Raw genomic sequence first — 17,584 nt, forward strand, 5'->3', positions numbered from 1 at the left:
GCCACACGGTACCCAGAAGCTATTCCTCTAAGGACGGTCACCGCCCCCGTGGTGGGACGTGCCTTGATGGGGGTTTTTACCCGCATGGGGTTCCCCAAGGAGGTAGTATCTGATAGGGGTACAAACTTCATATCCACTTATATGAAGTCTCTGTGGAAGGTGTGTGGGGTAACCTACAAGTTCACCACCCCTTACCACCCCCAAAGTAATGGTCTGGTTGAGAGATTCAACCGCACCTTGAAAGGCATGATTCAGGGCCTGTCAGAGCCCTTGAGGCGTAAGTGGGACGTCCTCTTGCCATGCCTTCTGTTCGCTTACAGGGAGGTGCCTCAAAAGGGACTTGGCTTTAGCCCCTTTGAGCTCATCTATGGCCACCCTGTGAGGGGACCGCTCAGTCTGGTGAAGGAGGCTTTGGAGAAAGCTCCTAGTAAACCACCCCAGGATGTATTTAGCTACATGCTGGCACTAAGAAACCAGACTGCCCGCTTCAGGCGTCTCGCTCAGGAGAACCTGGAAGCAAGCCAGGAGGACATGAAACGGTGGTACGACCAGAATGCCACTCTGGTTGAGTTTCAGCCTGGACAGAAAGTGTGGGTCATGGCACCAGTAGAGCCTAGGGCTCTCCAAGATAAGTGGACTGGGCCTTTTGAGGTGGTGGAAAGAAAGAGCGAGGTCACCTATCTGGTAGACTTGCAATCCCCCAGGAACCCCTTGAGGGTCCTCCATGTCAACCGCCTCAAACCACACTTTGAGCGAACTGAGCTATCCATGCTCCTAGCGACAGATGACGGGGTGGAGGAAGAGAGTGAGCCTCTTCCTGACCTCCTGTCTGCAGGAGAGAAAGATGGGTCTGTGGAGGGAGTGATCCTCTCCCCCTCCCTGACGGAGGAACAGCAGAGGGACTGTCGCCACGTGCTGGGACAGTTCGCCTCACTGTTTTCCCTGATCCCAGGAGTCACACACCTGTGCACACATGATGTGGACACTGGGGACAGTACACCTGTTAAACATAAGGTTTACAGGGTGACTGACAGGGTGAGGGCTTGCATTAAGGAGGAAGTCTCCAAAATGTTAGCCCTAAGGGTTATTGAGCACTCCAGCAGTCCTTGGGCCAGCCCAGTGGTCTTGGTCCCAAAGGCTACTGCTCCTGGTGCCACTCCAGAACTTAGGTTCTGTGTGGACTACCGGGGTCTCAATGCGGTCAGCAAGACTGACGCACACCCCATCCCCCGAGCTGATGAGCTCATTGATCGGTTAGGAGCTGCCAAGTACCTCAGTACGTTTGATTTAACATCTGGGTATTGGCAGATTGCCTTAACTGAAGGGGCAAAGGAGAGGTCAGCATTCTCTACCCCCGATGGGCACTTCCACTTCAATGTGATGCCCTTTGGGATGAAGAATGCCCCTGCCACCTTTCAGAGGTTGGTCAACCAGGTGTTGGCAGGACTGGATGAGTTCAGTGCCGCCTACCTGGATGACATTGCTGTGTTTAGTTCCACATGGGAGGAACACCTGCAACACCTCTGGAGAGTGTTAGAGGCCCTGCAGAAGGCAGGCCTCACTATTAAGGCGAGCAAGTGCCAAATAGGGCAGGGTTCTGTTGTGTACTTAGGACACCAGGTGGGGAATGGCCAGGTGGCACCCCTACAGCCTAAGATTGACACGATTCTGGCTTGGGAGCCTCCCAAGACCCAGACTGAAGTGAGAGCCTTTTTAGGTCTCACAGGGTACTATCGGAGGTTCGTTAAGGGATATGGTACCATTGTTACCCCCTTAACTGAGTTGACTTCTAAGAAGCAACCCAAGAAAGTGATCTGGACAGAGGCTTGCCAGAACGCTTTTGATGCCCTGAAGGCTGCCATGTGCACAGCACCGGTGCTGAAGGCACCTGACTACTCCACGGAGTTTGTTGTACAGACAGACGCCTCAGAGCATGGTATTGGAGCAGTACTCTCACAGCTGAATGAAGAGGGCCTAGATCAACCCGTAGCCTTCATTAGCAGAAGGTTACTACCCAGGGAACGTAGGTGGAGTGCCATAGAACGTGAAGCGTTTGCTGTGGTCTGGGCACTGAAGAAGCTAAGACCCTACTTGTTTGGGACTCACTTCCGAGTTCAGACCGACCACAGACCCCTCAGATGGTTAATGCAGATGAGGGGTGAGAACCCAAAACTGTTGAGGTGGTCCATTTCCCTACAGGGGATGGACTTTACGGTGGAACATCGACCCGGTACAGAACACGCCAATGCTGATGGTCTGTCCAGGTTCTTCCGCCTTAGTGATGAGAACTCCCATGAGGTTGGGTAGTTGCTCCCCACTTTTAGCTGGGGGGGACACGTGTTAGACTTTTCATCCTTGGCATGGTCTCCCTTAACTTTTTGCCTCTGTTCCCCAGGTTGTTGATGTGTGCTGGACTCTGATTTTGCTGTTTTTGTTACTCTGGGCACTTTACCACTGCTAACCAGTGCTAAAGTGCAAGTGCTCCTGTTTAAATTATATGTAAGTGGTTCATCCATGATTGGCATATTTGAATTACTAGTAAGTCCCTAGTAATGTGCACTAGAGGTGCCAGGGCCTGTAAATCAAATGCTACTAGTGGGCCTGCAGCACTGGTTGTGCCACCCACATAAGTAGCTCTGTACTCATGTCTCAGACCTGCCACTGCAGTGTCTGTATGTGTATTTTTACACTGTAAATTCGACTTGGCAAGTGTACCCACTTGCCAGGCCTAAACCTTCCCTTTCCTTACATGTAAGGCACCCCTAAGGTAGGCCCTAGGTAGCCCCAAGGGCAGGGTGCAGTGTATGGATAAGGTAGGACATATAGTAATGTGGTCTATATGTCCTGACAATGAAATACTGCCAATTTCGTTTTCACTGTTGCAAGGTCTGTCTCTCTCTCATAGGATAATATGGGGGCTACCTTTAAATATGATTAAAGTGTAGATTCCCCTAGAGAGTAGATGGACATGTGGAGTTTGGGATCCCTGAACTCACAATTTAAAAATACATCTTTTAGTAAAGTTGATTTTAAGATTGTGAGTTTGGAAATGCCACTTTTAGAAAGTGAGCATTTTCTTGCTTAAACCATTCTGTGACTCTGCCTTGTTTGTGGATTCCCTGTCTGGGTCAGTTTGACAGTTGGGTTGTTTTTCACCTCACACCAGACAGTGACACAAAGGGAGCTGGGGTGTGATCTGCATTTCCTGATTAGCCATCTCTGCTAGGAGGGAGGGGTGGAGTGGTCACTCTCATCTGAAAGGACTGTGCCTGCCTCTGACAATGCTGTCTCCAACCCCCTGGTGTGTGTCTGAGGCCTTGCCTGGGCAAGGCAGGATTTCACAAGAAGGTGTGAGTCCCCTTTGAAGGAAGGTGACTTCAAAGACTAAAATGGGTATAAGAAGGGCACCCAAACTTACAAACTTTAGAAACACTTCTGGAATCAAGAGGAACCTCTGCCTGGAGAAGAGCTGATCGCTGAGGAACAAGTGCTGCCCTGCCTGTGACTGTGCTTTGTGGAGCTTTCCTGCAGTGCTGCTTCTGCCAGAGTAAGAGGGCAAAGACTGGACTTTGTGTGCCTTCCATCTTGAAGAAGAAATCTCCAAGGGCTTGATGTAGAGCTTGCCTCCTGTTATTGAAGTCTCAGGGATAGCAAAGACTTCTTCCTGCCAGCACCTGGAGTCTCTGGAGAGACCCCTACTCTGCTCTGTGGTGCCCTTCCAGTTCCTGGGACCCTGAAAGGAGAGGCTGGCAGCCTAAGGACAAAAATACACGCACCGCGCACCGTGCGGAGAAAAGATCGACGCGAATCCGATCGCGGCTGAGAAAACGACGCGACGCCGGCTCCGCAGCTGAGAAACGACGCCGCTGGAAACGCGACCGGAGAATCGACGCCCGGAGCAGGAGAAACGACGCGCAGCATCGCTGACGAAGGCTGAGAGATCGCAACCAGCGCCGCGGGACTTCGGACCGTCGCGTGGCTGGCTTTTTTTCGACGCGCCTCGCCGAGCCGAGCTGTTTTCGACGCATATACCCGTGCCGGGTTATTTTCGACGCACACCGCCCGTGCGGGGTAATTTTTGCCGCAAACCAGGTACATTTTCACGCTAGCAGCGCTAGTGTGTTGTTACAAATACCTAAAGACTCTTTTTATTTTAAACCTTTTAAAAATCATAACTTGACTTGTGTATGTTGGATTTTTGTCGTTTTGGTCTTGTTTTGTCTAGATAAATATTTCCTATTTTTCTAAACTGGTGTTGTGTCATTTTGTAGTGTTTTCATTAAGTTACTGTGTGTGTTGGTACAAATACTTTACGCCCAGCACTCTGAGGTTAAGCCTACTGCTCTGCCAAGCTACCAAGGGGGTAAGCAGGGGTTAGCTGAGGGTGATTCTCTTTTATCCTAACTAGAGTGAGGGTCCTTGCTTGAACAGGGGGTAACCTGACTGTCAACCAAAGACCCCATTTCTAACACCATACAAGACAAAAACAGAATCAAAGAGGATCCCTAACATCAGACAGGTTGTATTTTCTTGGAGTCATCATATTTAGATTTTTATATACGTAGAGTGTCAAGTCAAAATTCAAGAAAATCCCTGCATGTTTTTGTCCTAGCAGGGAGATATAAAAAATTGCTGTCCCTCGACACCTAAAACTACCACAGCAATCCAGTATGATTTTCTGGTCTCTGGCAGACTTTCCAGTATTTGCTCAGGTACTTTAATTCTTTGCCTGAGAAAGAAACACACTAAGGGCAGAGCCAGAATTTGTTTTTTTTCTAAAAAGTACATACTCTAAGTCTGAATGTTGTAGTGTTTGATATCCAAAAACTTACAAAGTAGCAACTGGTGATACATATACAATAAACACAATTTTTTATATGAATACTGTTAAGTAGTTATTTCTAATTTACTCTAGATACCTTCTGAGCGGTCCCATCAGGATATCGGTAAGCAAACAATAGATGGGACTAGATGCACAATTGTGCAAAGGACATCTAGAAAAAGCTAGCTGTAAAATTCTTCAGGACAATCAGAGAGCATTACATGCCATATGATTCTATGTCGCTGTATAACATAAAACATTCATCCCTTTATTTACACTGAGATACAGTAGTTACCTGCTTTCTGCACTGTTGCCACTTTTCTGGTAGTTGGAACAACTAGATCGCCCGCAAAGAGAAAAACAGAAAAGTAATGCCAGATGTTGAGATTCCAAGCAATGTATTTAGAGGAAAATATTTTATTTTTTTCAACTATTTCCAGGCCCGTCTAGAATGGATTTTGGGTTTTGTAGAAAAACATAGATGGTTCTAAAATTCTCAGTCTATAATCAGAACTGATGATAATACAATGATTAATGCTGTTATTACTTTGAAACAAATGTGGCAAAGATCATAGAGCAACAGAGAATGTGGAACTTTACAAAGTTTTTGGACAACCTTTGGACACTGTTTAATTTTGTTGGAGGCAATCTTTGTAATGTTTACAATGCATATGAATCATCAAAAATGCAATCTACTAATAAAGAGAGCAAGAAAGCATGAAATATGTACATGTAGTTATGGGCATACATTTATATGTCTATTTGTATATACACATGCATACTACTATATAGACTTATCACAAATAGATCCTCTGTCTCTCTGTATTAAGGTGGGCACAACACTTCATAGGAAAGTTAAACTTGAAATTTCATAAACTTTTACCTCAATTGACCAATTTGCACAAATTATCTGCTGAACTGTATTTAAAATTACTACTTTGAAACCGGTAAATTTGTAGTATATTCTACATGGTGAAAGTGTAAACTTTGACATGGGATGTTAGGCAAGGGAGAGGGTAGGATTCACACGTGAAATTGCATGGGTATATTCTTAGAAAACATAGCAAGTGTTTTATGAAAGTGTACCAGCTTTCATATGCATGTAATTCTCTATGCCACAAAGAGCCTACTGACAGTTTTGGATTTGACCTCTGTAATGAGAGAACATGATGGTAATTGCCCACAGCACTGTGGGCCGAAGTTGTTTTCCTGGACTTTGTCAAAACAGTGATTATAGAACAAGTTTTGAGGATAACAAAACATCATGATGTGAGCAAGCACAGCAGGTGGCTGTGTGTATCTTAACATTGGATCCAACCTTGCACAAAACAATGGTACTGCATGGATGTCCTAATGGCAATACCAAATACTACTTAAAAGTGGAACATAGGGAAGGAGTTATCCTTTCCTGTAGTTCCTTTTTTCTAAAGTACTCAGTATGAATCCTGTGCTACTAAGAAATTTGTAACATTATGCCACTTTTCCAACACTGTTTGAAAATCAATTTTTTGTGTGGTCACCTGTTCATCTGCTGACTGGTATTTCTGATTCTTCTTCTCTGCACACGCAGGCACTGCTGGTCATGTCTCAATGTACGTGCTTTGACCCTTAAATATGACAAAACTGGCTAATAACCAATTTGCCCACTTGACTTACCAGTAAGGTCTTATTATATGGTGCAGGAGACATACTAGTGATATGGAAGTTATTAATGACTGGTGAACGAACGCACACACATTGTCATTCACTAGGCTGATAAGCAGAATATGGGTTCAGGCCTACATGGGTAGATTGGCTGGTGCTGCATTTAAACCTGCTGGTGAATCTGTCAAAATAAACTTTTTTGACAGAAAGAGGTCTGCTTTGATATATTCAGTCACGCTACATGTGCGTTTTGGACTATATTTTAGGTTGCTATAATTCAAACGACGGACATGTAAACATTTCCAATTAATTGCAGTAGTTGGATTTTATATAAATACACAGGAAAGTACCATTTATTAACTGACAATTTGTCTGCTTGAAGCTTAAATACGCTAATTATCATTAGCCGGCCTGTTGTTTCCTTTCCATTCAGCGCTGTATTCTTGATGAGAAGTAAAACTGCTCTTAGAACAGAAAGAATGGTTTTAGCATTTTGGTAGAAAAACCTGTTATAAGGTATGTTACTCATGTTTTTAAAGAAAGGAGAGCTGGGGAGGGCTCAGGATCTTCAATAACTTGTAAAGGATCAGGGTGAAGGTTACAAGTTGAAAGTAACATGTCAACTGGCACCGGAGGAAAAGGTGTCCTTGGATCCCGAAACCAATAAAGCCAACCTGGTTCCAATCCGGTGAGGTGAAGAGATGGTCCCAGATCCAATTTTGTGTGGTTGAGAAAGAGCCAAATGCCCATTTTCCTATAGACACTCCTGGCTCAGGAGCACATTCCTGTGACACAGTAATTCTGCCATGCAGGAATTAACTGAGAATAGTACACTGTGGGATAGCGCAAACAAGATGTGCTGAAAAATAGGGAATGTTTGCCCTTGGAACTTATTACCCACTGGTCAGGGACTATTGATGAGTCAACCTACCCACTGTCTCTTAGTTTCAACAAGGTGGCTCTTGACTGACTGGAAATGAGAATTTATTTAGACCTGTGCAAGTAGAAAATCAGACTGCACCTCATATTTGCGACCTGCCAGGACCACTGAATGACTCTACTTGTTTTCCCTTACACACAAGACTAAGAAGTAGATTGCATTTCTCAGATGTCTGACCTCTTGTATGCCTGGCGGGACATCAAAAGTTGCAAGTGATCTTTTCCTCAAGTGACCAGCTGAGCACCTTGCTCAAAACCTCAGAATAACGGCGTACACATTTGAAAGTTTTAAATGGCCAAATTGGGTTGAGTATTTCCAAGAAGTAATAGGAAAGGTTGCAATTGGATGTCAAACAAGTAGTTATTAAACTTAAAATGTATCTTAATAGGCTTTTAATGGCTTGAGCTAATCTATTGCAAATAAAAAAGCACCCAATGTCATTTGCATGCAGTTTGCACTGCCACATACTGCCCACTGATACCTTAAGTTTAAAGACATTTAAAATATGAATGGAAAGCAACGGAAGTCCGATGACCTCAAGACTGTAGTGACTTTTAGTTAAAGTCCTGCATTTGGTGACAATATATGTCATTAATAAGCCTTCGAGGAACATGATACAACATCATTATAGCTTAGACAGCAGACTTTGGAGTGCATAGGGGCAGACACACTGATTTGCACTAAACAATAAAGATACACTTATGATATAAAGATAATTTCAAGGACCTCTTGAAAACAAAAAAAATGGATAGGATGTTAGTTGGCCTAAAGTTCCTTTCTTCCAAGGTGGGGTTCAGCAGTCGTGCACTGTAGACAAAACTGGACCATTCCTTTTCATATTGAAGGTCATCTTAGAGGCTAACTTGATAATTTTCTGGCATTCATCCATATCCCATACAAGGAAAAAACAGAATCAAAGAGGATCCCTAACATCAGGCAGGTTGTATTTTCTTGGAGTCATCATATTAAGATTTTTATATACGTAGAGTGTCAAAATTCAAGAAAATCCCTGCATTTTTGTGTCCTAGCTTGGAGATATCAAAAATAGCTGTCCCTCCACACCTAAAACTACCGCAACAATCCAGTATGATATTCTGGTCTCTGGCAGACTTTGCAGTAATTGCTCAGGTACTTTAATTCTTTACCTGAGAAAGAAACACACTACGGGCAGAGCAAGAATTTGTTTTTTTTCTAAAAAGTACATACTCTAAGTCTGAATGTTGTAGTGTTTGATATCCAAAAACTTACAAAGTAGCAACTGGTGATACATATACAATAAACACAATATTTTATATGAATACTGTTAAGTAGTTATTTCTAATTTACTCTAGATACCTTCTGAGCGGTCCCATCAGGATATCGGTAAGCAAACAATAGACGGGACTAGATGCACAATTGTGCAAAGGACATCTAGAATAAGCTAGCTGTAAAATTCTTCAGGACAATCAGAGAGCATTACACGCCATATGACTCTATGTCGCTGTATAACATAAAACATTCATCCCTTTATTTACACTGAGATGCAGTAGTTACCTGCTTTCTGCACTGTTGCCACTTTTCTGGTAGTTGGAACAACTAGATCGCCCACAAAGAGCAAAACAGAAAATTAATGCCAGATGTTGAGATTCCAAGCAATGTATTTAGATGAAAATATTTTATTTTTTTCAACTATTTCCAGGCCCGTCTAGAATGGATTTTGGGTTTTGTAGAAAAACATAGATGGTTCTAAAATTCTCCGTCTATAATCAGAACTGATGATAATACAATGATTAATGCTGTTATTACTTTGAAACAAATGTGGCAAAGATCATAGAGCAACAGAGAATGTGGAACTTTACAAAGTTTTTGGACAACCTTTGGATACTGTTTAATTTTGTTGGAGACAATCTTTGTAATGTTTACAATGCATATGAATCATCAAAAATGCAATCTACTAATAAAGAGAGCAAGAAAGCATGACATATGTACATGCAGTTATGGGCCTACATTTATATATCTATTTGTATATACACATGCATACTACTATATAGACTTATTTCAAAGAGAGCCTCTGTCTCTCTGTATTAAGGGAGGCAAACACTTCGTACGAAAGCTAAACTTGAAATTTCATAAACTTTTACCTCAATTGACCAATTTGCACACATTATCTGCTGAACTGTATTTAAAATTACTACTTTGAAACAGGTAAATTTGTAGTATGTTCTACATTGTGAAAGTGTATACTTTGACGTGGGATGTTAGGCAAGGGAGCGGGTAGGATTCACACGTGAAATTGCATGGGTACATTTTTGGAAAACATAGCAAGTGTTTTATGAAAGTGTACCAGCTTTCATATCCATGTAATTCTCCATGCCACAAAGAGCCTACTGACATTTTTGGATTTGACCTCTGTAATGAGAGAACATGATGGTAATTGCCCACAGCACTGTGGCCTGAAGTTGTTTTCCTGTACTTGGTCAAAACAGTGATTATAGAACACGTTTTGAGGATAAGAAAACAGCATTATGTGAGCAAGCACAGCAGGTGGCTGTGTGTATCTTAACATTGGATCCAACCTTGCACAAACCAATGGTACTGCATGGATGTCCTAATGGCAATACCAAATACTACTTAAAAGTGGAACATAGGAAAGGAGTTATCCTTTCCTGTAGTTCCTTTTTTCTAAAGTACTCAGTATGAATCCTGTGCTACTAGGAAATCTGTAACATTATGCCACTTTTCCAACACTGTTTGAAAATCCATTTTTTGTGTGGTCACCTGTTCATCTGCTGACTGGTATTTCTGATTCTTCTTCTCTGCACACGCAGGCACTGCTGGTCATGTCTCAATGTATGTGCTTTGACCCTTAAATATGACAAAACTGGCTAATAACCAATTTGCCCACTTGACTTACCAGTAAGGTCTCATTATATGGTGCAGGAGATATACCAGTGACATGGAAGTTATTAATGACTGGTGAACGAACGTACACACATTGGCATTCACTAGGCTGATAAGCAGATTATGGGTTCAGGCCTATATGGGTAGGTTGGCTGGTGCTGCATTTAAACCTGCTGGTGAATCTGTCAAAATAAACTTTTTGGACAGAAAGAGGTCTGCTTTGATATATTCAGTACGCTACATGTACGTTTTAGACTATATTTTAGGTTGCTATAATTCAAAGGACGGAGATGTAAACATTTCCAATTAATTGCAGTAGTTGGATTTTATATGAATACACAGGAAAGTACCATTTATTAACTGACAATTTGTCTGCTTGAAGCTTAAATACGCTAATTATCATTAGCCGGCCTGTTGTTTCCTTTCCATTCAGCGCTGTATTCTTGATGAGAAGTGAAACTGCTCTTAGAACAGAAAGAATGGTTTGAGCATTTTGGTAGAAAAACCTGTTATAAGGTATGTTACTCAAGTTTTTAAAGAAAGGAGAGCTGGGCAGGGCTCAGGATCTTCAATAACTTGTAAAGGATCAGGGTGAAGCTTACAAGTTGAAAGTAACATGTCAACTGACACCGGAGGAAAAGGTGTCCTTGGATCCCGAAACCAATATAGCCAACCTGGTTCCAATCCGGTGAGGTGAAGAGATGGTCCCAGATCCAATTTTGTTTGGTTGAGAAAGAGCCAACCGCCCATTTTCCTATACACACTCCTGGCTCAGGAGCATATTCCTGTGACACAGTAATTCTGCCATGCTGGAATTAACTAAGAATAGAACACTGTGGGATAGCGCAAACAAGATGTGCTGAAAAATAGGGAATGTTTGCCCTTGGAACTTATTACCCACTGGTCAGGGACTATTGATGAGTCAACCTACCCACTGTCTCTTAGTTTCAACAAGGTGGCTCTTGACCGACTGCAAATGAGAATTTATTTAGACCTGTGCAAGTAGAAAATCAGACTGCACCTCGTATTTGTGACCTGCCAAGACCACTGAATGACTCTACTTGTTTTCCTTTACACGCAAGACTGAGAAGTAGATTGCATTTCTCAGATGTCTGACCTCTTGTATGCCTGGAGGGACATCAATAGTTGCAAGTGATCTTTTCCTCAAGTGCCCAGCTGAGCACTTTGCACAAAACCCTCAGAATAACGGCGTACACATTTGAAAGTTTGAAATGGCCAAAAGGGGTTGAGTATTTCCAAGAAGTAATAGGAAAGGTTGCAATTGGATGTCAAACAAGTAGTTATTAAACTTAAAATGTATCTTAATAGGCTTTTACTGCATGAGCTAATATACTGCAAATAAAAAAGCACCCAATGTCATTTGCATGCAGTTTGCACTGCCACATACTGCCCACTGACACCTTAAGTTTAAAGACATTTAAAATATGAATGGAAAGCAACGGAAGTCCGATGACCTCAAGACTGTAGTGACTTTTAGTTAAAGTCCTGCATTTGGTGACAACATATGTCATTAATAAGCCTTCGAGGAACATGATACAACATCATTAGAGCTTAGACAGCAGACTTTGGAGTGCATAGGGGCAGACACACTGATTTGCACTAAACAATATAGATACACTTATGATATAAAGATAATTTCAAGGACCTCTTGAAAACAAAAAAAATGGATAGGATGTTAGTTGGCCTAAAGTTCCTTTCTTCCAAGGTGGGGTTCAGCAGTCGTGCACTGTAGACAAAACTGGACCATTGCTTTTCATATTGAAGGTCATCTTATAGGCTAACTTAATAATTTTCTGGCATTCATCCATATCCCATACAAGGAAAAAACAGAATCAAAGAGGATCCCTAACATCAGACAGGTTGTATTTTCTTGGAGTCATCATATTAAGATTTTTATATACGTAGAGTGTCAAAATACAAGAAAATCCCTGCATGTTTGTGTCCTAGCTTGGAGATATCAAAAATAGCTGTCCCTCCACACCTAAAACTACCGCAGCAATCCAGTATGGTATTCTGGTCTCTGGGAGACTTTGCAGTATTTGCTCAGGTAGTTTAATTATTTGCCTGAGAAAGAAACACACTAAGGGCAGAGCAAGAATTTGTTTTTTTTTCTAAAAAGTACATACTCTAAGTCTGAATGTTGTAGTGTTTGATATCCAAAAACTTACAAAGTAGCAACTGGTGATACATATACAATAAACACAATATTTTATATGAATACTGTTAAGTAGTTATTTCTAATTTACTCTAGATACCTTCTGAGCGGTCCCATCAGGATATCGGTAAGCAAACAATAGACGGGACTAGATGCACAATTGTGCTAAGGACATCTAGAAAAAGCTAGCTGTAAAATTCTTCAGGACAATCAGAGAGCATTACATGCCATATGACTCTATGTCGCTGTATAACATAAAACATTTATCCCTTTATTTACACTGAGATGCAGTAGTTACCTGCTTTCTGCACTGTTGCCACTTTTCTGGTAGTTGGAACAACTAGATCGCCCACAAATAGCAAAACAGAAAATTAATGCCAGATGTTGAGATTCCAAGCAATGTATTTAGATGAAAATATTTTATTTTTTTCAACTATTTCCAGGCCCGTCTAGAATGGATTCTGGGTTTTGTAGAAAAAACATAGATGGTTCTAAAATTCTCCGTCTATAATCAGAACTGATGATAATACAATGATTAATGCTGTTATTACTTTGATACAAATGTGGCAAAGATCATAGAGCAACAGAGAATGTGGAACTTTACAAAGTTTTTGGACAACCTTTGGATACTGTTTAATTTTGTTGGAGACAATCTTTGTAATGTTTACAATGCATATGAATCATCAAAAATGCAATCTACTAATAAAGAGAGCAAGAAAGCATGAAATATGTACATGTAGTTATGGGCATACATTTATATATCTATTTGTATATACACATGCATACTACTATATAGACTTATTACAAATAGAGCCTCTGTCTCTCTGTATTAAGGGAGGCAAACACTTCGTACGAAAGCTAAACTTGAAATTTCATAAACTTTTACCTCAATTGACCAATTTGCACAAATTATCTGCTGAACTGTATTTAAAATTACTACTTTGAAACCGGTAAATTTGTAGTATGTTCTACATTGTGAAAGTGTAAACTTTGACGTGGGATGTTAGGCAAGGGAGCGGGTAGAATTCACACGTGAAATTGCATGGGTACATTTTTGGAAAACATAACAAGTGTTTTATGAAAGTGTACCAGCTTTCATATCCATGTAATTCTCCATGCCACAAAGAGCCTACTGACATTTTTGGATTTGACCTCTGTAATGAGAGAACATGATGGTAATTGCCCACAGCACTGTGGCCTGAAGTTGTTTTCCTGTACTTGGTCAAAACAGTGATTATAGAACATGTTTAGAGGATAAGAAAACAGCATTATGTGAGCAAGCACAGCAGGTGGCTGTGTGTATCTTAACATTGGATCCAACTTTGCACAAACCAATGGTACTGCATGGATGTCCTAATGGCAATACCAAACACTACTTAAAAGTGGAACATAGGAAAGGAGTTATCCTTTCCTGTAGTTCCTTTTTTCTAAAGTACTCAGTATGAATCCTGTGCTACTAAGAAATTTGTAACATTATGCCACTTTTCCAACACTGTTTGAAAATCCATTTTTTGTGTGGTCACCTGTTCATCTGCTGACTGGTATTTCTGATTCTTCTTCTCTGCACACGCAGACACTGCTGGTCATGTCTCAATGTATGTGCTTTGACCCTTAAATGTGACAAAACTGGGTAATAACCAATTTGCCCACTTGACTTACCAGTAAGGTCTTATTCTATGGTGCAGGAGATATACCAGTGACATGGAAGTTATTAATGACTGGTGAACGAACGTACACACATTGTCATTTACTATTCTGATAAGCAGACTATGGGTTCAGGCCTACATGGGTAGGTTGGCTGATGCTGCATTTAAACCTGCTGGTGAATCTGACAAAATAAACTTTTTGGACAGAAAGAGGTCTGCTTTGATATATTCAGTCACGCTACATGTACGTTTTAGAGTATATTTTAGGTTGCTATAATTCAAACGACGGAGATGTAAACATTTCCAATTAATTGCAGTAGTTGGATTTTATATAAATACACAGGAAAGTACCATTTATTAACTGACAATTTGTCTGCTTGAAGCTTAAATACGCTAATTATCATTAGCCGGCCTGTTGTTTCCTTTCCATTCAGCGCTGTATTCTTGATGAGAAGTGAAACTGCTCTTAGAACAGAAAGAATGGTTTGAGCATTTTTGTAGAAAAACCTGTATAAGGTATGTTACTCATGTTTTTAAAGAAAGGAGAGCTGGGGAGGGCACAGGATCTTCAATAACTTGTAAAGGATCAGGGTGAAGGTTACAAGTTGAAAGTAACATGTCAACTGGCACCGGAGGAAAAGGTGTCCTTGGATCCCGAAACCAATATAGCCAACCTGGTTCCAATCCGGTGAGCTGAAGAGATGGTCCCACATCCAATTTTGTTTGGTTGAGAAAGAGCCAAATGCCCATTTTCCTATACACACTTCTGGCTCAGGAGCATATTCCTGTGACACAGTAATTCTGCCATGCTGGAATTAACTAAGAATAGAACACTGTGGGATAGCACCAACAAGATGTGCTGAAAAATAGGGAATGGTTGCCCTTGGAACTTATTACCCACTGGTCAGGGACTATTGATGAGTCAACTTACCCACTGTCTCTTAGTTTCAACAAGGTGGCTCTTGACTGACTGCAAATGAGAATTTATTTAGACCTGTGCAAGTATAAAATCAGACTGCACCTCGTATTTGTGACCTGCCAGGACCACTGAATGACTCTACTTGTTTTCCTTTACACGCAAGACTAAGAAGTAGATTGCATTTCTCAGATGTCTGACCTCTTGTATGGCTGGAGGGACATCAAAAGTTGCAAGTGATCTTTTCCTCTAGTGACCAGCTGAGCACTTTGCACAAAACCTCAGAATAACGGCGTACACAATTGAAAGTTTGAAATGGCCAAATTGGGTTGAGTATTTCCAAGAAGTAATAGGAAAGGTTGCAATTGGATATCAAACAAGTAGTTATTAAACTTAAAATGTATCTTAATAGGCATTTAATGGCATGAGCAAATCTACTGCAAATAAAAAAGCACCCAATGTCATTTGCATGCAGTTTGCACGGCCACATACTGCCCACTGATACCTCAAGTTTAAAGACATTTGAAATTTGAATGGAAAGGAACGGAAGTCCGATGACCTCAAGACTGTAGTGACTTTTAGTTAAAGTCCTACATTTGGTGACAACACATGTTATTAATAAGCCTTCGAGGAACATGATACAACATCATTAGAGCTTAAACAGCAGACTGTGGAGTGCATAATGACAGAGACACTGGTTTGCACTAAACAATATAGATACACTTATGATATAAAGATAATTTCAAGGACCTCTTGAAAACAAAAAAAATGGATAGGATGTTAGTTGACCTAAAGTTCCTTTCTTCCAAGGTGGGGTTCAGCAGTTGTGCACTGTAGACAAAACTGGACCATTGCTTTTCATATTGAAGGTCATCTTAGAGGCTAAGTTGATAGTTTGCTGGCATTCAACCATATCCCATACAAGGAAATAACAGGATCAAAGAGGATCCCTAACATCAGACAGGTTGCATTTTCTTGGAGTCATCATATTAAGATTTTTAAATACGTAGAGAGTCAAAATTCAAGAAAATCCCTGCATATTTGTGTCCTAGCAGGGAGATATAAAAAATAGCTGCCCCTCCACACCTAAAACTACCGCAGCAATCCAGTATTATATTCTGGTCTCTGGCAGACTTTGCAGTATTTGCTCAGGTACTTTAATTCTTTGCCTGAGAAAGAAACATACTAAGGGCAGAACAAGAATTTGTTTTTTTTCTAAAAAGTACATACTCTAAATCTGAATATTGTAGTGTTTGATATCAAAAAACTTACAAAGTAGCAACTGGTGATACATATACAATAAACACAATATTTTAAGTGAATACTGTTAAGAAGTTATTTCTAATTTACTCTAGAAACCTTCTGAGCGGTCCCATCAGGATATTGGTAAGCAAACAATAGAGGGGACTAGATGCACAATTGTGCAAAAGACATCTGGAAAAGGCTAGCTGTAAACTTCTTCAGGACAATCAGAGCCATTACATGCCATATGATTCTATATCGCTGTATAATATAAAACATTCATCCCTTTATTTACACTGAGATGCAGTAGTTACCTGCTTTCTGCACTGTTGACACTTTTCTGGTAGTTGGTACAACTAGATCACCCGCAAAGAGGAAAACAGAAAATTAATGCCAGATGTTGAGATTCTAAGTGTGAGAAAACAGGGCTGATTGCAGAGGCCCCCTAACTTTTTGCCCCCATTTTCCACTTTTTGCTGGTGTTTTCCTGACTCTGGTGGTGCCCTGGGTACTGCTAACCAGTCCCAGGGTCTGTGCTCTGTGTAAAATGGATATGCAAATTAGGCTAATTATAATTGGCTAAGTTAACCTACCTATAAGTCCCTAGTATATGGTAGGGCATGTAGGTTTGGGGACCACAGCATAGGTAGTGCACCCATAGGTGCACTGCTGAGGTGCCCAGTGTCATTTTAAAGGCAGGCCTGCCTTGTTGGCTGCTTTTAAATTAAAGTTATATGCAAATTCGACTTTGGAATTAAAAGTAGTTCCAAAGTCTTAAACTACCTTATTTTTACATATAAGTCACCCCTAAGGTGTGCCCTATGTGCCCCTAGGGCTGGGTGCCATGTAACTATAAGCAGGGACTTTATAAAAATAGTTTTATAAACCCTGGTGAGGTAAAAACAGCCAAATTCGTTTTTCCCTCATAGTAGTAAATGGCCTTCATAGGCTAAAATGGGGAGACTTTATTTTAATTTTTAAAGTCTCCTTAAATGATGCATACCAAGAGTTTGGTATCAAATTAATTGTTGTAATAAATCCTACAACTTCCAGTTGTTGGATTTAATGTAACTTTTTCAGGTAAAGAGTTTTAAACTTTACCTGAAAAGTTGCCAATTTCGGCCCTGCATTGTTTTTGCTGCTGTGCTCTGATTGGCCAGCCTGAGCAGCTTGGCCAAGCTCCCTTGATGAGGTGTGAAGTGGCCTGGCTTCATACAAAGGAATGTGCCTGTGGGAAGGAATCTCCCCTCAGCAGATGGTGAGGCAGGAAGGGGGAGTGCTGCCAAACCTGTCTTCAAAGGCAGAGAAGGACATTTGG

The sequence above is a fragment of the Pleurodeles waltl genome, chromosome 2_2 (assembly GCF_031143425.1).
Source record: "Pleurodeles waltl isolate 20211129_DDA chromosome 2_2, aPleWal1.hap1.20221129, whole genome shotgun sequence".
Classification (NCBI taxonomy): domain Eukaryota; kingdom Metazoa; phylum Chordata; class Amphibia; order Caudata; family Salamandridae; genus Pleurodeles; species Pleurodeles waltl.